This window comes from Schistocerca piceifrons, chromosome 7 (genome assembly GCF_021461385.2).
Source record: "Schistocerca piceifrons isolate TAMUIC-IGC-003096 chromosome 7, iqSchPice1.1, whole genome shotgun sequence".
NCBI classification, from domain to species: Eukaryota; Metazoa; Arthropoda; class Insecta; order Orthoptera; family Acrididae; genus Schistocerca; species Schistocerca piceifrons.
Genome location: NC_060144.1, coordinates 597,511,698 through 597,533,943, shown reverse-complemented (window position 1 = coordinate 597,533,943; position 22,246 = coordinate 597,511,698). Strand labels below are relative to the sequence as shown.

Sequence of the window (22,246 nt, the reverse complement as noted above, 5' to 3'; positions counted from 1 at the left end):
ACTCCATTCTAACAACCCATTATCTGATTTCCTATGAGCTTGTCAGCGTGCCACCGATGTTCAGCAGCTTCAAACGCAAAATATCTTCGATCGCTAATGGGCGAGCAAAATACTGCGAATTTCCGTGCTTGTGCTAACGTCGTAAGTTACGCAATCAAGTCAGTCTGTCGATACACTACTGATATATATATATATCTCACACACACACACACACACACACACACACACACACACACACACACACACACAAAGTATTGTGTACATCTTTTGAAATTCTCGACTGTTCAGTATCAGGTAATTTCCGTATCATGAACTTCACTGATAATTATTCGCAGCGAAAATTTACCTCGTAACAAGCAGCACAACGCCATATTTATGACTACAGTGAAAACACTACGGGTACACACTCATGAATTGGCAAATTAGGGATGGCAGTGTTACGTAAGTCACAAATAGTTTATTTATTCTGCTGGCAGTGTAAGCTGCAAGAATAGCATCTTGATGATAATGATTCAATTTGACTTTCGAATTATATAAATTAGATCCACCTCCTACATATCAGAATTTTTGGACATTCATGGAAGAAAGTTGTCTATTTTGGTGTTACTGAGATGGTACCGATTTTCCTGTGGAATGTTTTCGTGTAATCTATGTTGACTGTTAACACGTTTTGACGCTGTATAAATACTCCGCATGCCACCTGACACTATGGTGGATGGTACTCCTGATACCATTAACTGATTAACTGAGCCATCCCTTCTCTGTCCCATAAGGGTATGAAGCGTGGAAAGTTTCGTTGTCGTTACGCATTAGCTCTCATTTCTATAATATTATTGTCCTGGTCATTTCGCGAGATGTACGTGGGAGGTAGCTGTGTTGTCAGACTCCTTCCGGAAGGTTCTCGCCCGAAATTTCAATAGTAAATTTCTCCGTGATGCACATCGTCTCTATTCTAGCATCGCCATTGGAGTTTGTCCTACACGGTAACAGCCCCAGACTGATGAGCAATACTGAATAATCGGTCGAACACATTTTCGTAAGATTATTGGTTCAAATGGCTCTGAGCACTATGGGACTTATATTCTGAGGTCATCAGTCCCCTAGAACTGAGAACTACTTAAACCTAACTAACCTAAGGACGTCACACACACATCCGTGCCCAAGGCAGGATTCGAACCTGCGACCGTAGCGGTCGCGCGGTTCCAGACTGTAGCGCCTAGAACCGCTCAACCACAACTGCCGGCTAAGATTATTCGTATGAACCCTAGCAGGTCATCTACTGTTCCTGCTGTTTGTTTATATAGTCGTCCGACATGAGGTAACACCTAGATATTTCATCGCAGATACTGTTTCCAGTAGTTTGTCATTAATATCGTGGATTTACAGCAGTGGATTTCTTCCGTATGCGCAATACGTTGCATTTATTTACTGCCAGAGCTCCGTAGGTCATTCTACGAGTCGGTACTGTCTTCTGGCGTTGTTAACTTTCTTATACATGACAGCATCACCTGCGAATAGTCTCAAAGGGCTTGCACCGCTTTCTACTTGACCATTTATATGCATTGTGAACAGTAACGGTCCTATCACCCTTTCTTGCGGTACCCCTTTACATCTGTCGATTTTGTTCCGTTAAGAGCGACGAGTTGAGTCCTAAGTCTTGAATCCACTCTGTATGCTAGTATCTGTTTTTCACTACACGGCATTTAATGTAGTTGCAACAAACACACGTTTTTCGTTTGAATGTTATATGAATGGGACTTGAGTTACACAAGAAGCGTACATACATACGAATTCCACTGATTTATTTCCTTAATAAGTAAATCTTTTTTTCAGGCGATCACGAGAGGGCGCCTCAGAGGCTTTTAAAATAGACACAATTCTCTCTCTCATTTTCGCGTGCGATATCTGCACGCCGGCCGGAGTGGCCGAGCGGTTCTAGGCGCTCCAGTCTGGCACCGCGCGACCGCTACGGTCGCAGGTTCGAATCGTGCCTCGGGCATGGATGTGTGTGTTGTCCTTAGGTTAGTTAGGTTTAAGTAGTTCTAAGTTCTAGGGGACTGATGACCTCAGCAGTTAAGTCCCATAGTGCTCAGAGCCATTTGAACCATTTTTGATGTCTGAACGGTTGAAGCGCCTATTGTTGACGAGTCACGTTTTTTATTAAACAAGGGCATTATCCAGAGCATAAACCGTTACAGATATCCAGCTCGGCGACCGCTCATTACTAACACTGTACCTCATGTACCTTTAACGGCAATCTAATAGGAACGCCGGATAAAACTGCAAAGTTACGTTAATATTAGCGATTAGTCAGACTTTTCGTTGTTAACTTATGTCAGTATGAAAGAGCTGTTTGCCGTCGAAGCAAAAATCAGCAGGGGTTGTCCAACTGCACGCAACGACGCTTGTGCTTTTTTTTTTTTTTTTTTTAATCACGGAGTCTGTATACGCCAAGCCACACGTTTTATACTCGTGAATATTTTACTTAAGCCTTTTTTCGCATGACGCCAGTCCCTCTTCGCCCACACGTGGGTGGCTGAGTTACAAAGCCCTTGCCTCCTACCGCTGACACACACCATCGCGGCCTGCCTTGGATAAACCCACCCTCTGTGCGCGCCCGACTCCGCTGGGTTTACAGGCTCACCAGTGAGGCAGATGGCGGAATGGAAGATCAGAGAGAGAGAGAGAGAGAGAGAGAGAGAGAGGAGTCCTCTCGACGCCCCGCCCTCTAAAACCCTCAAACGGACCATCAAGCCGCACAAATCCCACCCTCGCCTATTTCTTTACAACCTCCCCTTTTCGCCCGTTCTGTGCTTCGTCTCACCTCGCCCTCCCTGTCCTACCCTCCTCGCTACACCCTACACAAAATTCGCATGCCCCAGGGGCCAGCCGGGGAAGCAAGGGAGGCGCGGGAAAGAATCTCATATCCGCAGCAGGGCAGGAGCGTGATGGCTGGGTGGGTTATGGCTGGACCGCGTTACAGATAGAGAACGACTATTTTATGTCCGCCCGGGGCCGCCGCCGTTGCCCGGCCGAAGGGGAATCAGCACTCAATTTAATATTCACTTTCTGTTTAACGAGAGAGGCTCCCAGGCTGCCTCTGCCATTATGTACTGGACCCTCGTTTATTTTTAACAATAGCCGCGTCCCCCTCTTCACGTCCCCCTCTGGCAGTTTCCCCTACTGGCGCTCGCTCGTGGCATGACCCTCTGCCTTTCTCCCCTGGCTGGGTGACGCCGTACCCTCTATGCCACCCCTGCACACCGCACCCCTCCACTCGAGTGTTTCGCGGTCTTGTAAATTGATTAAAGGATGAAGGGTGGGAAAGACTAGGGGGTGTAGGGAAGTGGGGTCTGGCAGTGTCGCCTGCGTGACTTGCAGCCCTCGCGCCAGCAGCCGCAGAGATGTGGACTGCCAGAGCTGGGGAAAGGGAGCAAGATAAATGAAATATAAGTCAAATGGGCCGGCTGTACTACTAAGGCCCGCGCTCAGCTCCCCTGCCGTGTTTTATTTATATTGCGCGGCGACCGTTCCGCGCCGAATGGCTCGTCGCCAACAGATGGCAGCAGCGGTGGCGGCACAGGCGGCGCTAATCGTGTTTGTCTCCCCAGGCGGCAGCACGGGCGAGTTCATTTAGTGATCAAAATACCACCCAGCGCGCGCTAACAACGCGCCCCCTCCCGAGCAAGCGTAACTGCTGATCCGGCAGGCGCGCAGCCCTCGCCCGCTTCGCGGCCGTAATTAGGTTCTGCGTTGCGACGAGGGTCGCCGCCGGGGTTTAGGACTGGCGGACGAGAGCTGCGGGCGACACAGTAACGAAGAGAAGCCGCAGAGAGCGTGCGACCTACGCACGTGCAAACGGCGGCGCGAGGCAGCTCGCGCCCACGGAAGACACACTTCCGAGAGTGCTGCTCCTTCCGTTAAATTTGCTCGATGTCCCCGGGTCACTTTTCACAATTTTTTCGGTTCTCCAATGCAGTTTCATGCCGATGCCGTATATTTTGGGACGTATTCGTTCTGCTATACCGAGCGAGGTGGCGCAGTGGTTAGCACAGTGGACTCGCATTCGGGAGGACGACAGTTCAATCCCTAAATCGCTCCAGGCAAATGCCGGGATGGTTCCTTTGAAAGAGCACGGCCGACTTCCTTCCCGTTCTTCCCTAGTCCGATGAGACAGATGACCTCACAGTTTGGTCTCTTCCCCCAAACAACCCAACCCCGTTCTGCTATCTTTGCTATCTTTTAAACTGCCAACGCAAACAGTGAATGTAACTTCAATACCATCTGACTAAGTTACAGTACCCATAAGAATATTTTATGGTTCTAACAGCATCAGGGAGCGTCGTGAGACCCATCGGTAGTCTGGTGGCTGTACGCTATTTCCCGAATACCGGAGGCGTGCCTCCTTCACTATTAGGTATGCACGTTTTGAAATTAGCCATCAAGCTGTTTCAAGACAATGACGTATGTCTCTGTCAAATTATAGGGTGGTATAAAGGTAAGAGCAGTCGCCATTTTATGACCATTTGTATTTGTTACAAATGGAGTTACCTCGGTGCGGTCTGAAGTATATCCACTACCCTGCATTGCGAATCATCGATAAACTATACAGGAAAGAAGCAACTAGTGACCTCGTGGAAGAAAATGTTGCAGGTACTCTTTGCAAAATTATGGAACCTGTCACTCAGCCAAGTTTTTGTCCTCTTAAGTTTACAGTACCAAAACAAATCAGTTTGAGAATGTTGGCTCCTGCTTATATTTTCGTTTACTGGAAAACAAATGAATTTTCATGAGGTGTTGGTCTGATTTACGGGCCTGTTGAATCCCCCAAAAACTTGTACTGAAGATCGTAAACGGTGGAAAAAAACGTATGGTATTAGAACTAAAAACAAGTCAGTGGTTCTCGATGGAGGGTCAGCGCTCAATGACAGGCTAACTCGCTCGGTATAGTTTGTATCCAGCACAAATAACCGACTTCTACGTTTGGGTTACTTTGGTTTACAATGTTAAAGTGTACAATACGTAATATGAGTAACTGACATCTCGTGGTAGAAAAAATGCTAGTTTACTTCTCACTCTTTAATTTTTATGTTCTGAAGCAACATATGATAGCAATAGCACTTGGCCTTATTTCGATGTCCTATCCTGATTTTCACCCGACCACGGGAAAAACACGTCATTGAGTAAAGCGGGAGTTTTGTAATGGGCGAGGTAACAGGTATACGAGATATGAATCGTTGGTCAGAATCTTTACGGTGCATCGAGAACACAATTCGACGTAATAACGGTTTCGCTAAATGTATCGGGTCGGAAATCGCGCGTGAATGCCGCCTGTCCGCACGTGTTGTTTTTACATATTTTACGGCGGCAAAGCGTAAAACATACATCAACTTCAAACAGCGAAGTGCGCCGCAAAATGTGAAGCTACGACAAGCAGAAAAACGCGACCCGTGTAGATAAATATAAAACACCCCGTGCACCTACAGTGTGTGTGTGTGTTTAATGTTCGCCGCCATTCCCCTGCTGTGACGCAATATGCCCCACAGTAGTATGACAATGATAATCGTTGGATCGCCAAATAGATGGCAACTCGTTGAATATTCAATTTGTCGCCGAATGTAAACTTAATCTGCTTGCAGTTCAATTTACTTTTTTGTTTTGTTTTTTAGGAAGCCCGCTCTACTCTGTGCTGGCGGTTATGCGGGTCAAATAGTAAAGGATTAACTTTAAAGTGGATTTAATGGCATTACAGGCTGAACACAAATTGACAGTTTTTCCCCCGCGCTGTTTTTGTGACGGTGGGACGGCTGCGAACAACAGCTAAAACGCGAGACAAAAAACAGAGGTTTACAGGGGTGGGGGCGCGGCCCAGCGAAGGGAGGTGAAACGGTCACGAGGGGGGGGGGGGGGGGGGGGGGAGACATGTAGGCGCGACTGCCCTCCACTGCCGCACCGTCAGAGTGACAACTCAACATGACGCATAACTAGCTGTTTAGTGTTAACGACATATCTGTAATTTGCGAATGGTCATACGCTCCTTTTTCTCTTTCCTTTTTATCTGTTACCCTTATTTTCTTTCATATCTGTACTGTTTTCTTCCTGTGACTGAATGACCCTAGGTGACGAGATTTTACTGATTATCTAAAGCTTTCCCGAGCACTTATTAACGGAAATTTGGGGCTCAGCCAAGAAAATACGTATTATGCAAGCAGCTCCTCATCTCGTGGTCTACCACACGCTTCCAGTGGTCGTCAAACTGCGATCCGAATGCAGTTTTCTTGCTCAACCAGTAACACACAAAAATACTTACAGAGACAACAACTGCAGCAAGGAATATGAAATTAAATTAAGGCTGTTGTAATACAGTGCAACGACTAGAAGAAAAGCGAAATTCAAAACATTTAGCAAATATTTGTGATTGTGTCGCATAGTGTATGATGTATTTAAATACAGGGTGTTTCAAAAATGACCGGTATATTTGAAACGCCAATAAAAACTAAACGAGCAGCGATAGAAATACACCGTTTGTTGCAATATGCTTGGGATAACAGTACATTTTCAGGCAGACAAACTTTCGAAATTACAGTAGTTACAATTTTCAACAACAGATGGCGCTGCAAGTGATGTGAAAGATATAGAAGACAACGCAGTCTGTGGGTGCGCCATTCTGTACGTCGTCTTTCTGCTGTAAGCGTGTGCTGTTCACAACGTGCAAGTGTGCTGTAGACAACATGGTTTATTCCTTAGAACAGAGGATTTTTCTGGTGTTGGAATTCCACCGCCTAGAACACAGTGTTGTTGCAACAAGACAAAGTTTTCAACGGAGGTTTAATGTAACCAAAGGACCGAAAAGCGATACAATAAAGGATCTGTTTGAAAAATTTCAACGGACTGGGAACGTGACGGATGAACGTGCTGGAAAGGTAGGGCGACCGCGTACGGCAACCACAGAGGGCAACGCGCAGCTAGTGCAGCAGGTGATCCAACAGCGGCCTCGGGTTTCCGTTCGCCGTGTTGCAGCTGCGGTCCAAATGACGCCAACGTCCACGTATCGTCTCATGCGCCAGAGTTTACACATCTATCCATACAAAATTCAAAAGCGGCAACCCCTCAGCGCCGCTACCATTGCTGCACGAGAGACATTCGCTAACGATATAGTGCACAGGATTGATGACGGCGACATGCATGTGGGCAGCATTTGGTTTACTGACGAACCTTATTTTTACCTGGACGGCTTCGTCAATAAACAGAACTGGCGCATATGGGGAACCGAAAAGCCCCATGTTGCAGTCCCATCGTCCCTGCATCCTCAAAAAGTACTGGTCTGGGCTGCCATTTCTTCCAAAGGAATCATTGGCCCATTTTTCAGATCAGAAAAGATTACTGCATCACGCTATCTGGACATTCTTCGTGAATTTGTGGCGGTACAAACTGCCTTAGACGACACTGCGAACACCTCGTGGTTTATGCAAGATGGTGCCCGGCCACATCGCACGGCCGACGTCTTTAATTTCCTGAATGAATATTTCGATGATCGTGTGATTGCTTTGGGCTATCCGAAACATACAGGAGGCGGCGTGGATTGGCCTCCCTATTCGCCAGACATGAACCCCTGTGACTTCTTTCTGTGGGGACACTTGAAAGACCAGGTGTTGTTGTTGTTGTTGTTGTTGTGGTCTTCAGTCCTGAGACTGGTTTGATGCAGCTCTCCATGCTACTCTATCCTGTGCAAGCTTTTTCATCTCCCAATACCTACTGCAACCTACATCCTTCTGAATCTGCTTAGTGTATTCATCTCTTGGTCTCCCCCTACGATTTTTACCCTCCACGCTGCCCTCCAATACTAAATTGGTGATCCCTTGATGCCTCAGAACATGTCCTACCAACCGATCCCTTCTTCTGGTCAAGTTGTGCCACAAACTTCTCTTCTCCCCAATCCTATTCAATACTTCCTCATTACTTATGTGATCTACCCATCTAATCTTCAGCATTCTTCTGTAGCACCACATTTCGAAAGCTTCTATTCTCTTCTTGTCCAAACTATTTATCGTCCATGTTTCACTTCCATACATGGCTACACTCCATACGAATACTTTCAGAAATGACGTCCTGACACTTAAATCAATACTGGATGTTAACAAATTTCTCTTCTTCAGAAACGTTTTCCTTGCCATTGCCAGCCTACATTTTACATCCTCTCTACTTCGACCATCATCAGTTATTTTGCTCCCCAAATAGCAAAACTCCTTTACTACTTTAAGTGCCTCATTTCCTAATCTAATTCCCTCAGCATCACCCGACTTAATTAGACTACATTCCATTATCCTTGTTTTGCTTTTGTTGATGTTCATCTTATATCCTCCTTTCAAGACACTGTCCATTCCATTCAACTGCTCTTCCAAGTCCTTTGCTGTCTCTGACAGAATTACAATGTCATCGGCGAACCTCAAAGTTTTTATTTCTTCTCCATGAATTTTAATACCTACTCCGAATTTTTCTTTTGTTTCCTTTACTGCTTGCTCAATATACAGATTGAACAACATCGGGGACAGGCTACAACCCTGTCTTACTCCCTTCCCAACCACTGCTTCCCTTTCATGTCCTTCGACTCTTATAACTGCCATCTGGTTTCTGTACAAATTGTAAATAGCCTTTCGCTCCCTGTATTTTACCCCCGTCACCTTTAGAATTTGAAAGAAGGTATTCCAGTTAAAATTTTCAAAAGCTTTCTCTAAGTCTACAAATGCTAGAAACGTAGGTTTGCCTTTCCTTAATCTTTCTTCTAAGATAAGTCGTAAGGTCAGTACTGCCTCACGTGTTCCAGTGTTTCTACGGAATCCAAACTGATCTTCCCCGAGGTTGGCTTCTACTAGTTTTTCCATTCGTCTGTAAAGAATTCGTGTTAGTATTTTGCAGCTGTGACTTATTAAGCTGATAGTTCGGTAATTTTCACATCTGTCAACACCTGCTTTCTTTGGGATTGGAATTATTATATTCTTCTTGAAGTCTGAGGGTATTTCGCCTGTTTCATACATCTTGCTCACCAGATGGTAGAGTTTTGTCAGGACTGGCTCTCCCACGGCCGTCAGTAGTTCCAATGGAATGTTGTCTACTCCGGGGGCCTTGTTTCGACTCAGGTCTTTCAGTGCTCTGTCAAACTCTTCACGCAGTATCGTATCTCCAATTTCATCTTTATCTACATCCTTTTCCATTTCCATAATATTGTCCTCAAGTACATCGCCCTTGTATAGACCCTCTATATACTCCTTCCACCTTTCTGCTTTCCCTTCTTTGCTTAGAACTGGGTTTCCATCTGAACTCTTGATATTCATACAAGTCGTTCTCTTCTCTCCAAAGGTCTCTTTAATTTTCCTGTAGGCGGTATCTATCTTACCCCTAGTGAGATAGGCCTCTACATCCTTACATTTGTCCTCTAGCCATTCCTGCTTAGCCATTTTGCACTTCCTGTCGATCTCATTTTTGAGACGTTTGTATTCCTTTTTGCCTGTTTCACTTACTGCATTTTTATATTTTCTCCTTTCATCAATTAAATTCAATATTTCTTCTGTTACCCAAGGATTTCTACTAGCCCTCGTCTTTATACCTACTTGATCCTCTGCTGCCTTCACTACTTCATTCCTCAAAGCTACCCATTCTTCTTCTACTGTATTTATTTCCCCCATTCCTGTCAATTGCTCCCTTATGCTCTCCCTGAATCTCTGTACAACCTCAGGTTCTTTTAGTTTATCCAGGTTCCATCTCCTTAAATTCCCACCTTTTTGCACTTTCTTCAGTTTTAATCTACAGGTCATAACCAATAGATTGTGGTCAGAGTCCACATCTGCCCCTGGAAATGTCTTACAATTTAAAACCTGGTTCCTAAATCTCTGTCTTACCATTATATAATCTATCTGATACCTTTTAGTATCTCCAGGGTTCTTCCATGTATACAACCTTCTTTCATGATTCTTAAACCAAGTGTTAGTTATGATTATGTTGTGCTCTGTGCAAAATTCTACCAGGCGGCTTCCTCTTTCATTTCTGTCCCCCAATCCATATTCACCTACTATGTTTCCTTCTCTCCCTTTTCCTACACTCGAATTCCAGTCACCCATGACTATTAAATTTTCGTCTCCCTTCACAATCTGAATAATTTCTTTTATTTGATCATACATTTCTTCAATTTCTTCGTCATCTGCAGAGCTAGTTGGCATATAAACTTGTACTACTGTAGTAGGTGTGGGCTTCGTATCTATCTTGGCCACAATAATGCGTTCACTATGCTGTTTGTAGTAGCTTACCCGCATTCCTATTTTCCTATTCATTATTAAACCTACTCCTGCATTACCCCTATTTGATTTTGTGTTTATAACCCTGTAGTCACCTGACCAGAAGTCTTGTTCCTCCTGCCACCGAACTTCACTAATTCCCACTATATCTAACTTCAACCTATCCATTTCCCTTTTTAAATTTTCTAACCTACCTGCCCGATTAAGGGATCTGACATTCCACGCTCCGATCCGTAGAATGCCAGTTTTCTTTCTCCTGATAACAACATCCTCCTGAGTAGTCCCCGCCCGGAGATCCGAATGGGGGACTATTTTACCTCCGGAGTATTTTACCCAAGAGGACGCCATCATCATGTAATCATACAGTAAAGCTGCATGCCCTCGGGAAAAATTACGGCTGTAGTTTCCCCTTGCTTTCAGCCGTTCGCAGTACCAGCACAGCAAGGCCGTTTTGGTTATTGTTACAAGGCCAGATCAGTCAATCATCCAGACTGTTGCCCTTGCAACTACTGAAAAGGCTGCTGCCCCTCTTCAGGAACCACACGTTTGTCTGGCCTCTCAACAGATACCCCTCCGTTGTGGTTGCACCTACGGTACGGCTATCTGTATCGCTGAGGCACGCAAGCCTCCCCACCAACGGCAAGGTCCATGGTTCATGGGGGGGGGAAGACCAGGTGTACCGCCAGAATCCAGAAACAATTGAACAGCTGAAGCAGTACATCTCATCTGCATGTGAAGCCATTCCGCCAGACACGTTGTCAAAGGTTTCGGGTAATTTCATTCAGAGACTACGCCATATTATTGCTACGCATGGTGGATATGTGGAAAATATCGTACTATAGAGTTTCCCAGACCGCAGCGCCATCTGTTGTTGAAAATTGTAACTACTGTAATTTCGAAAGTTTGTCTGCCTGAAAATGTACTGTTGTTCCAAGCATATTGCAACAAACGGTGTATTTCTATCGCTGCTCGTTTAGTTTTTATTGCCGTTTCAAATATACCGGTCATTTTTGAAACACCCTGTATAAGTACAATTACTGTTATTAATAAACTAATCATCTGCTCGCACAAAACAACACAACACTTCAGACAGTAGATACTGTGTCAAAACTTCGATGGTCTCTGGGGAAGCGGCATTCTGGGACAGAACAGTCGACACGAAGTGTTCCGAATGGCGCCGACGTCTAACGATCACGAATGGTGCCGACTTCTAACGATCAGTACCTCGCGGCCAGTAGCCATCTTATCGCGCCCTTACTATAGCTAGTATACTGGAACTCATAGCCTATTAATCCACGTTGGTTACCAGTCAGTAATAAGATCGGTCCATATGCGGGTCGAGATGCCGCCCCCAAAGTGTAATATTGATTCTTTGAAAAAAAAAAAAAAAAAAAACCTTGGCGACCGAACGCCTTTTTATAACGTAAACTGGCCGAAAGTAAGAAAGTTCTTCTGGAAGTACTTTGTTACGAACACGGGAGTCGTGCAGTGAAAATCTGCGACGGACAGTCACCAAAATATCTCCTCGCAGAATGATAAATGGGTGCCGATACTGTTTCTCCCTCCTCTACAGGCGCTAATGGAAGCTAAATCTACATACGTAATGAGCAATCCACGATATGGTGCATGGCGGTGGGTACATCGTACCAATGCTTTCGTCTTTTTCTTTAACGGTCAAAACCACTGATGTATGTTCTTCAGCTCTGTGACCTCAAATCTCATCTTATTGTCTTGACCTCTACGGTAGATATTCGTTGGTAGCAGCGTAATGACCACCGTCTTCTTTGAATACATGTTCTCCAAATTGATCCAGCAGGTTTTCGCGACAAGTAGGTCATTCTCATTGAGGTACTCTACACTTTCTTATGGCCTATATACCGACCTGTTGCGGTTTTAGCAGTGCGTCACTGAATTCGTTTACTGCATACTGCCAGGCCTACTCGATAAGGAAATCAAACACTGGAATAATACTCTAGAACAGGTGGCACTAACGTACGTATGCGACTTCCTTTGCAGTTCCAGTTTATTTATCTAGAACCGTTCCAACAAACCCAAGTCTTTTATCCCTAAATACGAGGGCGATTCACTAATTAAACGGACTAAATGATGTGGAAAAAGAACCTGTATTTTTACACAATGAGAAATTTACTACTTCTCACCGTAATGCCTTCCTAAATGGAGCCAACAAATGAAAATCTAAGGGAAACAAATCTGGACTGTAGGGACAATGAGGTATTATCTTCCAACACGTTTTTTAGTTGGGTGGTGTGGCAGTATCACGCCGTTTCTTTGACGTCCGCGACGTTTCTCTGTTATTGCTGGCTTTATTTTATTCATCAGCATGTCTGAATAATAAGCACTGTTTACTTTAAGTTGATCTTCCAAATAATTACAAAAGACGAGACCCTGAGCATCTCAACATGAATTTTCGTAGTGCTGCTCGCATTCCGAATTTTTTTCGGACAATTGAGCTGAGGTGCTTCCAATCCAAGCTTTGTCTTTCAGACTCTGGTTCAAATTGGTGGATCCAAGTTTCATCGCAAGTTAAAATCTTGTTTAGATAAGGATTTCACAGCGTCCTTTCTAGTCCATACACACTTCCGAGTGTGTTTTCGTGTGTCGTAGCGTAAATTGTTTAATGACCCACCTTACACTTGTTTTAATATAGCTGAACTCGTTGCTGATAACGTTATGACCTGTGTCAACATTCCCTGCAACTGTCTCTGCTACAGTTCAATGTAATGTCGTCACTTTGGGTTCGAAGACAAGGAGTTGACACTTCAGCTGGTGGGCCAGGACGTTTACACTGTTTTTGAACTGTTCTATCCAGTTAAAAAGGTTATGCGCCCTCTTACTACTTTGGCCATATTGTAAATCATTCGTTTTTTAGGCTTCCGAAAGCAAAAAACGGTCACTGAGCGTTGTTCAACTAAGTGGAAATGCAATACTGAGCTTATAAACAAAAGAAATTTTATCCGTCAGCTGTTCTCAGCTCATCCCAGTGGATACATACGTAAAGTCATGAAAGTATACAAAACTACTACTACAAATTTTTTTTTCCTACATCAATTTGTCTCTCTATTTTATTGAATGCCCTCTTACTTTTACGATACGACATGACCGAGATGTTGACCATTAATCTTGTAATGACGTACTATACGGTTCTTTCTCGTTTATATGAATTACCTTACATTTACCTACATTTAAAGAGAGCTGAAATCCAAAAACCTATTTGTGTCGCTGATCCTGTTTGATAAATGGTTCAAGTACGCTGAAAATAGAGGGACTAGTATCCTTCTCTGGGTTACACCCAATGTTACTTTCGTTTCTGTAAAAATTTCGCCGTCAAGTAACGTATTGTGTTCTATCCGCCAAATGTTTTTCGAGTCAGTCATACACAGGGTATTCGGAAATTCCCGTTAGAAACTTCAGCGACTTGCAGGAGTGAGTGAATATATAATATTTTGAACAGGAACCTATGCTCGGACGGTTTCAATTTAGATGTGTAACGCGTCCACGTATGCTGAGGGAAAGAGAAAAGTTGCTTGTCCTGGTATGCACTAGGGTAGACACGATGACGTGCATTATGTTACACACAATGGGGTCCTACGCAAAGCTCAATTTACAAGACAAGAGTTCTGGCCGCTGCACTAGACACTGAAGAGAGACCAGGTGGGATGGACAGTGTGTACCAGAACATTCTGTAACGACGGTGGTGGTCGCCACATTGAGCAGTGTGTAATGCTTCAGTACGTACAGTATGTTGGGTTCTTACTCGCTTTGAAATAGTGTCAACACTTAAAGTTTAAGTGTTAATACAGACAAATGTGCTTAAGTGATGAACAGATGTTTCGTTACGTTTGCTTTCGAATTATTACCTAAAAATTGTACTGCGTCACGCCTAATTCAGTTCATCAAGGAACAGTGGACGAGTTTAACATCTGAACTGAAACCCTCGTAGGACCGAAACTGTACGTTTCCGGACACGGTCTCCTATTGCAAATATTTTGTACGCACTCCGCTCAGTCCTAGAAGTCTCTAACGGGAATTTCCGAACACTCGCATTTACGAAGACATTCCGCCTGATCGTATCTGACGAAGGATTCCGCTATAGTTCGTACTCTCCGCTTCACAAGGTACGGAGCGCTGCAAGGTACAAAAATGTGGATGTAAAATGCTCTGTAATGAAACTTCCTGGCAGATTAAAACTGTGTACCCGACCGAGACTCGAACTCGGGACCTTTGCCTTTCGCGGGCAAGTGCTCTACCAACTGAGCTACCGAAGCACGACTCACGCCCGGTACTCACAGCTTTACTTCTGCCAGTACCTCGTCTCCTACCTTCCAAACTCTACAGAAGCTCTCCTGCGGACCTAGCAGAACTAGCACTCCTGAAAGAAAGGATATTGCGGAGACATGGCTTAGCCACAGCCTGGGGGATGTTTCCAGAACGAGATTTTCACTCTGCAGCGGAGTGTGCGCTGATACGAAACTTCCTGGCAGAGCTTCTGTAAAGTTTGGAAGGTAGGAGACGAGGTACTGGCAGAAGTAAAGCTGTGAGTACCGGGCGTGAGTCGTGCTTCGGTAGCTCAGTTGGTAGAGCACTTGCCCGCGAAAGGCAAAGGTCCCGAGTTCGAGTCTCGGTCGGGCACACAGTTTTAATCTGCCAGAAAGTTTCATATCAGCGCACACTCCGCTGCAGAGTGAAAATCTCATTCTGCTCTGTAATGGTTAGAATCGAGATTTTTGTACGGGAAGCACGAATGACACCACCTTCTAACTCTGAGCAGGTGTTTGCGATCTCCGGGACGACACGGTGCGAGGTGTCAGGGTGGGGCTCTGTCAGGCTGTGCTGTCAGCTCGGAAATTCTGGGTCAGGCGGAAGCTGTGGGCCGGGCAGGGGCGAAGGAAGGGGGCGGCAAGGGTTGGCGAGGCGAGGCGAGCGCCGCGGCCACGTGTCAGGTTATCGATGTCTGGCGGCGCGGCGCGGCGCGGCGCTGTTTGCGGCGGGCGCGATGTAAAATGCAGGCGCGGCCGGCCGCCGACACGAGCGCGCCCGTCGCCGTTAAAACGTAATGCCGCCGCCGCGGCCCTGCCAAACCGCAGGCTGCCCCTGACAGGCCGCGCTTCTGCGGCCCACACAACACTGCGGTCGCCACAACTCTCCCCTCCACCCCCCTCTAATCTGGCGCCAGGATTCCCCCCCTCCACTCCTACCACCTAGTTCCAGCAGCCCAGCCAACTGCTGCTCGCCCGTCAACGATACAACTTCCTGCACTTGCCGCTTGTATCTCTTTCCACATTATATCTCGATATTTATTTATTTATTCATTTGTTACGAGTCTCGGCTCGGCGGCACACGGGTAAAGTGTCCGACTACGGTTCAATAGGTCTCGAGTTCGATACCCCGTCAAGTTATCGGTTTTTGCCACTTTTCATTTCTTTTCACCTCAGCAAATCTTTGCTAATTTGTAGGCCCCCGTTTATAACCGTCTGCGTAAGTCTGATCAAAGATTGCACAAAAGCCACCCCTAGTAAGGCTCTGTCGAGTTCGAGCCAACCTCCAGACACACGATTACTTCACTCTCTAAACCATTTTTCTCACTGCTTTAACGCGGCCTGCCACGACACTCGCCCATTCGCCAATCTCTTCGTCTCATAGCTCCGTTTACACCTAACCTCCTCGATTACTTCCCGGATATATTGGAATATTTGACCCCCTACGTCTACCTCTAGCGCAGTTTTCCGAACTCCGTTCCGTGGAACACTGGTACTCCGTGAAAAACTATTACTAACATGCCGTTTTTCCCGACATTTTGACCATACTAACTATTTTTTAATTTTTATTTTTGTGCTCTCAGCTATGATTTAAAATTGTAGTGAACACGGAATAAAACCAGTTATTTAAAAACAAATTTATTCACCTTCAAAATAAGCAAGGCGTTCCATCAAAGTACCGGGATTCCCAAAGTGTCCCACCGTAAGAAAAAGTTTAGGAACCCCAGCTCTTGTGTCACGTGCGCTGACGCAGCGATTTAAAAAATGTTGAAATCTGCTGTGAGTTCTACTACTGGTCTTAGGTTTGAGACTTCCAAAGTGTCCCACCGTAAGAAAAAGTTTAGGAACCCCAGCTCTTGTGTCACGTGCGCTGACGCAGCGATTTAAAAAATGTTGACATCTGCTGTGAGTTCTGGTCTTAGGTTTGAGACTGATGTGATTCTACTCTTTCTGTATCGCCTTGGGAACTGCGCTGGCATTTAGCCGCTCTTTAACTGTTAGTTATAGATAGCTATTAGCGAGCTAGTGCCTGGGTGTGCCTGTGTTTGGTATACACGTATCACTATCGGTCTGCTCTATGTTTAATAACATCGTACAGATCCACGGTAGTCAAAGAAGTTAATGTGGTGATTTGTGATGCTCGACAGATTGATCTGGTGCGGACCGCTAGCTCTCGTGTGAAACTCCTGTTCTCAGAGAAGCACTTGCACCCTATGTGTTCAATTATTTGTTGGATGTATTTCAGTTTCTGTCTTCCCCTTCAGTTTTTGCCTTCTACAGCTCCCACTAGCATTATAGGCGTTGTTCCCTGATGCCTTAACGCTTGTTCCATCGTCTCGGCTCTCTATTGTCAGTGTTTCAATATATTCCTTTCCTCGCCAATTCTACAAAGAATCTGCTCATTTCCTATCGGTCCACGTAGTTTTCAGAACCTTTCTGCAACTCCATATCTCGAACGCTTTGGCTCTTTTCTTCTCCGTTTTTTTGCACAGTCCAAGAGACATAGTCAAAGAATGTTGCGCTCCATACACGTGCGTTCTCAATAAGTTCCCGCTCGAAATAAAGGCTATGTTTGATAAAAGTAGATTTCTTTTAGCGAGGTATGATCTCTTCGCCTGTGTTAATCTGCTACTGATATCCTCCTTTCTTCGTCCATAGTAGAAATATCTCACTTGTCTACTATCCGCAATTTTGATGTTAAGTTTATTTTCGAAAGACTATCTACAATTTATACAGAAAAGCGGATTAAGTTATAAGAACGTAAGGACAAAAGCGATTCAATAATTAATAACGGAGTGAGATAACAGTGTTGCGGGCTATTCCCTCGTGTTGTTCAACCAGGACATAGATCACGATGATGTACGGAAGTAATGTACAAGGTAAACGCACCTTACTTAATAAAGGAGGTCGTGAAAGGCTACCTACATAAACCACAGTCTTTTATAACTCATAAGACGGTCTTACGCACAATTTGTGGCTCACGTTTCGCTCCCTGCCGTGGGAGACATCATCAGAGGCTACGAAGATGTGTTTTTTTCTCGCCCTTTCAGCATCAAATATTTGGAAGAACTCGTTGGTAAGCATAAACAACTCAACTGTTAGTTCGCGTGACGTCGGAAAGTCGATGACAATGAATCGTTTAGGGGCTCTCACACGATCAATAATATTGTCGAGCTGTTAATGTAACGACCGCCTGAGAGCGCGTATTGACGTGTTGTCAATACTAGAAACATTGACGAGCAGCATTGATGGACCTCAAAATATTCTCAGTATTGTCAGTACGTACTGAACGCGTGGGGTCAAGTATTGACTGTTTGACAATATTCTCCACGCCGATGTTGACAGAGCTTCCGGAAACAGGCATCCGGAGTTAGTGCTGACTGTTAATCTTCCAATACGCTGTTGTGTGTACCGTACATCAGATTCAGTTTTTAAGGTGTCTTAACACAAAAGAATTTTAATAGGCCAGTAATCACTGTTATACCACTTTAGAATGGTTAATGGAGGATTCCCTATGACAGTGCTTACTTCATTGATTTGAAAATGTGGTACAGCAGTTTGGAAAAAACCGTATCTCTGCTTTGACTAGAAAGAGGTGTGCGAAATACACGTCAGTTTCACCAACGTATGACAAAGGGAAAAAAAAGGGTTATACGTAAATTGTCTGAACAGATACTTGCCAGGCATATGTAACTGTTTCGCAGGTTTCCACAGAATTTTACTGACTGTGCTAGCTCATATCATAGAACTACACTTCGAGCATTAGAATGAGCTCCTTGTCGCCAGAAATCTCTAAGTTACTCCTAATCTCTTGTCGAATTGCTACTGTTTCTTTCATTAACGTTTTATCTCGTATCAACGCTAACAACCTGACGTAAGAGGCAGGGCTCGCCAGTAAACCATTAAATCTTTCGGGTGCACGTTTCTGACTTCAGTCAGTAAATTAACACGTGATCAGTCCCTCCTTTTTTTCCCCAACCATTCTCGGATCCATTCCGTCTTTTTGTTTTCTGTTGCTTGCAAGCTATAGCTGACGTAACTGCAGCAAACGCTTTCTTTTGGATTTTCGACATTTTAACCTCGTAAAATCGCGCTGACAACTGACAAGTTTTGTCAATGTTATCGACCGTGTGACGTCGGATCAATATATTGAAGGTTTGCAAACTAGAATTATCAGTAAAAATTGAACGTGTGCAGGCCGCTTCAAGCGCCAAATTATACCTAAGACCGTGTCCGAAGTTCTTAAAACCAGATCTCACCACGATATTAGAACTTGCTCGCCTCGTTCGCATCTGAAAGCTGACTAGTACTGGTGATGCACTCAATTTTCGGCTTACACGACTGAGTGTTAGACAATCAACAGTCGAGGGCGTATTCTTATAACTGATTTTCTTTGCACCTTCGAATTAGCTCTAATTCAGTCGCCAATTTCTTTTCACGGTACGCACATGACTGATTCAATCTCAAGGTGTGGGAGAAAAAGTCGACATCGGCGTTATTGGAGATGACACGCAAACTGGAGACTGAACTGAGAATCGTATTTTAGCGTCGTGTAAGGAGAGACCCCAGCTGTCGTCCCTGTGCACGATCTCCAGTTGTCAGGGCTCTCGTAGGGAGGGCAGCGCCGGGTAAGAAACAACTGAACGGTGCTGCGTAGGGCAGCGCCTCTGTCTGTCTGTGTCTGGCGTGCTGAGGCGGTGTGGGCAGACGTGCGCGGTGCCCGGCGGCGAAAGCCACGCCGTGCCGTGCCGTGCTGTGAACGAGGCCGGGCCGGGCCGGGCGCCAGGCACAGGCGGTGATTATCACCGGCGCGGGCCGCTAGCACAACACGCGGCCGCTAAGCACGGCCAACAGCCCCGCCTCCTATCCTAGCGCCTCCTCCAAACTTTGCTCTACACACACCGCGTCAACAGTTGCTCTGTCTCTCTACATTAGCACGAGTAAGTCACACTACATCGTCTCTGTGCAATTTTTTTTCCCCAGGCAACTTTCGTAAATAATATAACTGCAAATCCATTTCTTTACGGAAAAGATACCGGTTTGTCCTCGCTTTGCGAATATTCGTACGCGAACAATTTGCCTGTGTTCAAATATGGAAATACATTTATATTTCCAGTCACCGCAACCCGTGTTTTATCAGTATTTGGATGCTGACGTCACTGAAAGAAAGCCACAAGTATAGGGACGCCGGCTCATTTCACAGCTCTGGAGAGAGTTCTAGGAAGAAGGAAACCATTTAACCCCCGATTACCGAAACCTCGTAAAATTTACGCCTGCTGTAGAATTTTAAACACGATTTTTGCACTTAATTTGCTATGCAACATGCCGTCGGAGATCTAATAACGGTAATTAACTGATGCATAACCTATACGTTATGACTTCCTTCGAATAAAATGTGGAGCATTGAACTTTCATTTAGTAGTAATTTAACATTCTAGGGTTAATAGCAGAATGGTCACGGTTCGGAGCGCTCAAAGAGGTACTATGTGCATACGAGTTACAACATCCCCCATATTTTTTTCTCACAAATCTGTCACACGATACCTGCGAAACTTGTATCACGTGTGCACGTTATCTCCCTGTGGCCGTACACATTTTACACGACGTCGACGACACAATTATCTAGCCGCTCCGACCGCTTTCTACAAGTCTGCTTCGACCACTGGAAAATCGCTGCAGTAGCGGCGCGGTCCGGAAGGTACGAGACCACAGAGAGAGCCGTTCGTGGTTGGAAACATCAGAAATCGCTAGGATCCCGGCCCGGTGAGGGACGAGCATCAGAAATTACTCCCAATTTCTTGTCGCGAAGAAACTGTAGTTCGTGTTCTGCCGACGCGACGGTGCGTTGTCTCGGTGGAAGAGCGTATGTGCAGCCTTTCCGGCCGTTTTTCACGCAATGCTGTTTGTTTTGTTTTGTTTTAGGGCGCAAAAACAACTAGGTCATACGCGCCCCATGTCATAAACTTAGAACGCTAATGCGAAAAAGGAGTTAAAAGCGACTACATCTTAAGCCCAATCGATGGAAGGGGAAGAGAGCTAAGAACAAGGACTTTCTCTTGGAGACTAGTCTACAAAATACGCCGTAGAGACAACAAAGGTCACGAACTTGAGATTAAATATCCTTCGCCATATAGCTGCGACGCGTGAGAAATAAAACGTAAGCGCGTCGCTCGCCATAACGGTCGATAACTCAGACGGCAAACATACATTAGAACGTAAGTGGTTAAATGAGCACATACTGGTGCGGGATCCCCACCTACCAAAAGGCGATGGGTGTTTGCGCAATGATGGATGGAGCTTGTTCCTTGGTAGGGTGCGCGTGTCACTGTGGCGCCCTTTGGAGCCAAGTTGGTGAGGATTGCGTCATCGCTGTATCAGAACGTCGCTTCAACCATTTTATTCAACACTGGCGCCTACACAACTTTTTTTTTTTTATCGTAAGTGTGCGAGCTTCCATTGAACTGACCGACACTTCGTTTCACGACTGAGAAAAGGCAGCCGTGTCTCATCTGGTGTCAGCGTAAGATGAATAATTCATTCCGATATCCGCGATTTTCTATTCTATTCTACTCTTTATCCGGTTGTTGGGCGAGGGAGGAGTTATTGTCTTTATGCATCTATACGCGCCATCATCTCTCGCAACTCATTTTCTGATCCATATGCGAGATATACGTACCGTGATCAAAGCACAACTATCACACAAAGTATCTCTCGAGTAGTGCTTCTCTACAAATAAGAGAGAGAGAGAAAGCAACTGGAGCCTGTCGTTTGGTACAGAGACTGAGAATACACTGTCGAAGGACAGTCTACGCAGAATGTATAAGACGTCTGGCTTGGTTCGTAGAGGCCTGTATGGACTATGTGATGGGAGATGTGCGAGTTAGGTGAAGTATGGCGTGGAGGCGGCGGGAATCTCTGGACAAACTGACGGACGAATGCGCAACTTCTGCGTTTGTGTAGCGACTCGTACACCACGCATTCACCGAAGCACACACCAACTTCCCCTACAGATAGCATCACGTTTGAATAGTCGGAGAAATACTTACCGCATTATCCTATTTGAGCCATTAGAAATGGTTTGTGAAAGTATGCAACTGTAAAAACAATTGGTTTATTCATAAATAATTTTTCTGTTGCCGGTCACAGTTTTCTTTTATTTATGCTCTACACGAAGCGTTTCGGGAAATAATTTCCATTTTCAAATGCGTCTTTCTCCGTGTAATATTCCATTTTTCGTAATGTTTTTTATGTATGACGTTCTGCTTTGTTCTGTTGACCTTACTGCTATACATTTAAGAAGGCGCAATTCTTAGTTGATTATCTATCTTTATACGTAATTAGTGACGAAATTTGGTAGAACTTGCACTTAGAATTTCCTTATATACACATGTGCAGTCTCTCACACATGTTAAACGTCACACACAATTTTCTGCGCACAGCATACATCGAGAATAACAAACTTAAATAAACAGTTACAAAGTTGTTTTTAGATGTAGTCAAAAATGTGTGTGAAATCTTATGGGATTACAGGTTTTCCACAGAGTATGATATACTTTCGAACAGAGGGCATTTATCTTAACAACCTGAATCGTAATTCCCTTATGTGTATTTACAATGGTGCTTACTTCTACGTGTTACTGTTTTTAAGTACGATGCTTCGACAGTATACTTAAATAGAAA

At 44.9% G+C, this 22,246-nt stretch overlaps 1 protein-coding gene across 1 annotated transcript in view; it reads right to left on the bottom strand.

The window, feature by feature from the left end:
* The window catches only part of LOC124709131 (transducin-like enhancer protein 4), a 162,064-nt gene that overhangs the window by 23,710 nt on the left and 116,108 nt on the right, over window positions 1-22,246 (bottom strand). The window lies entirely within an intron of this gene.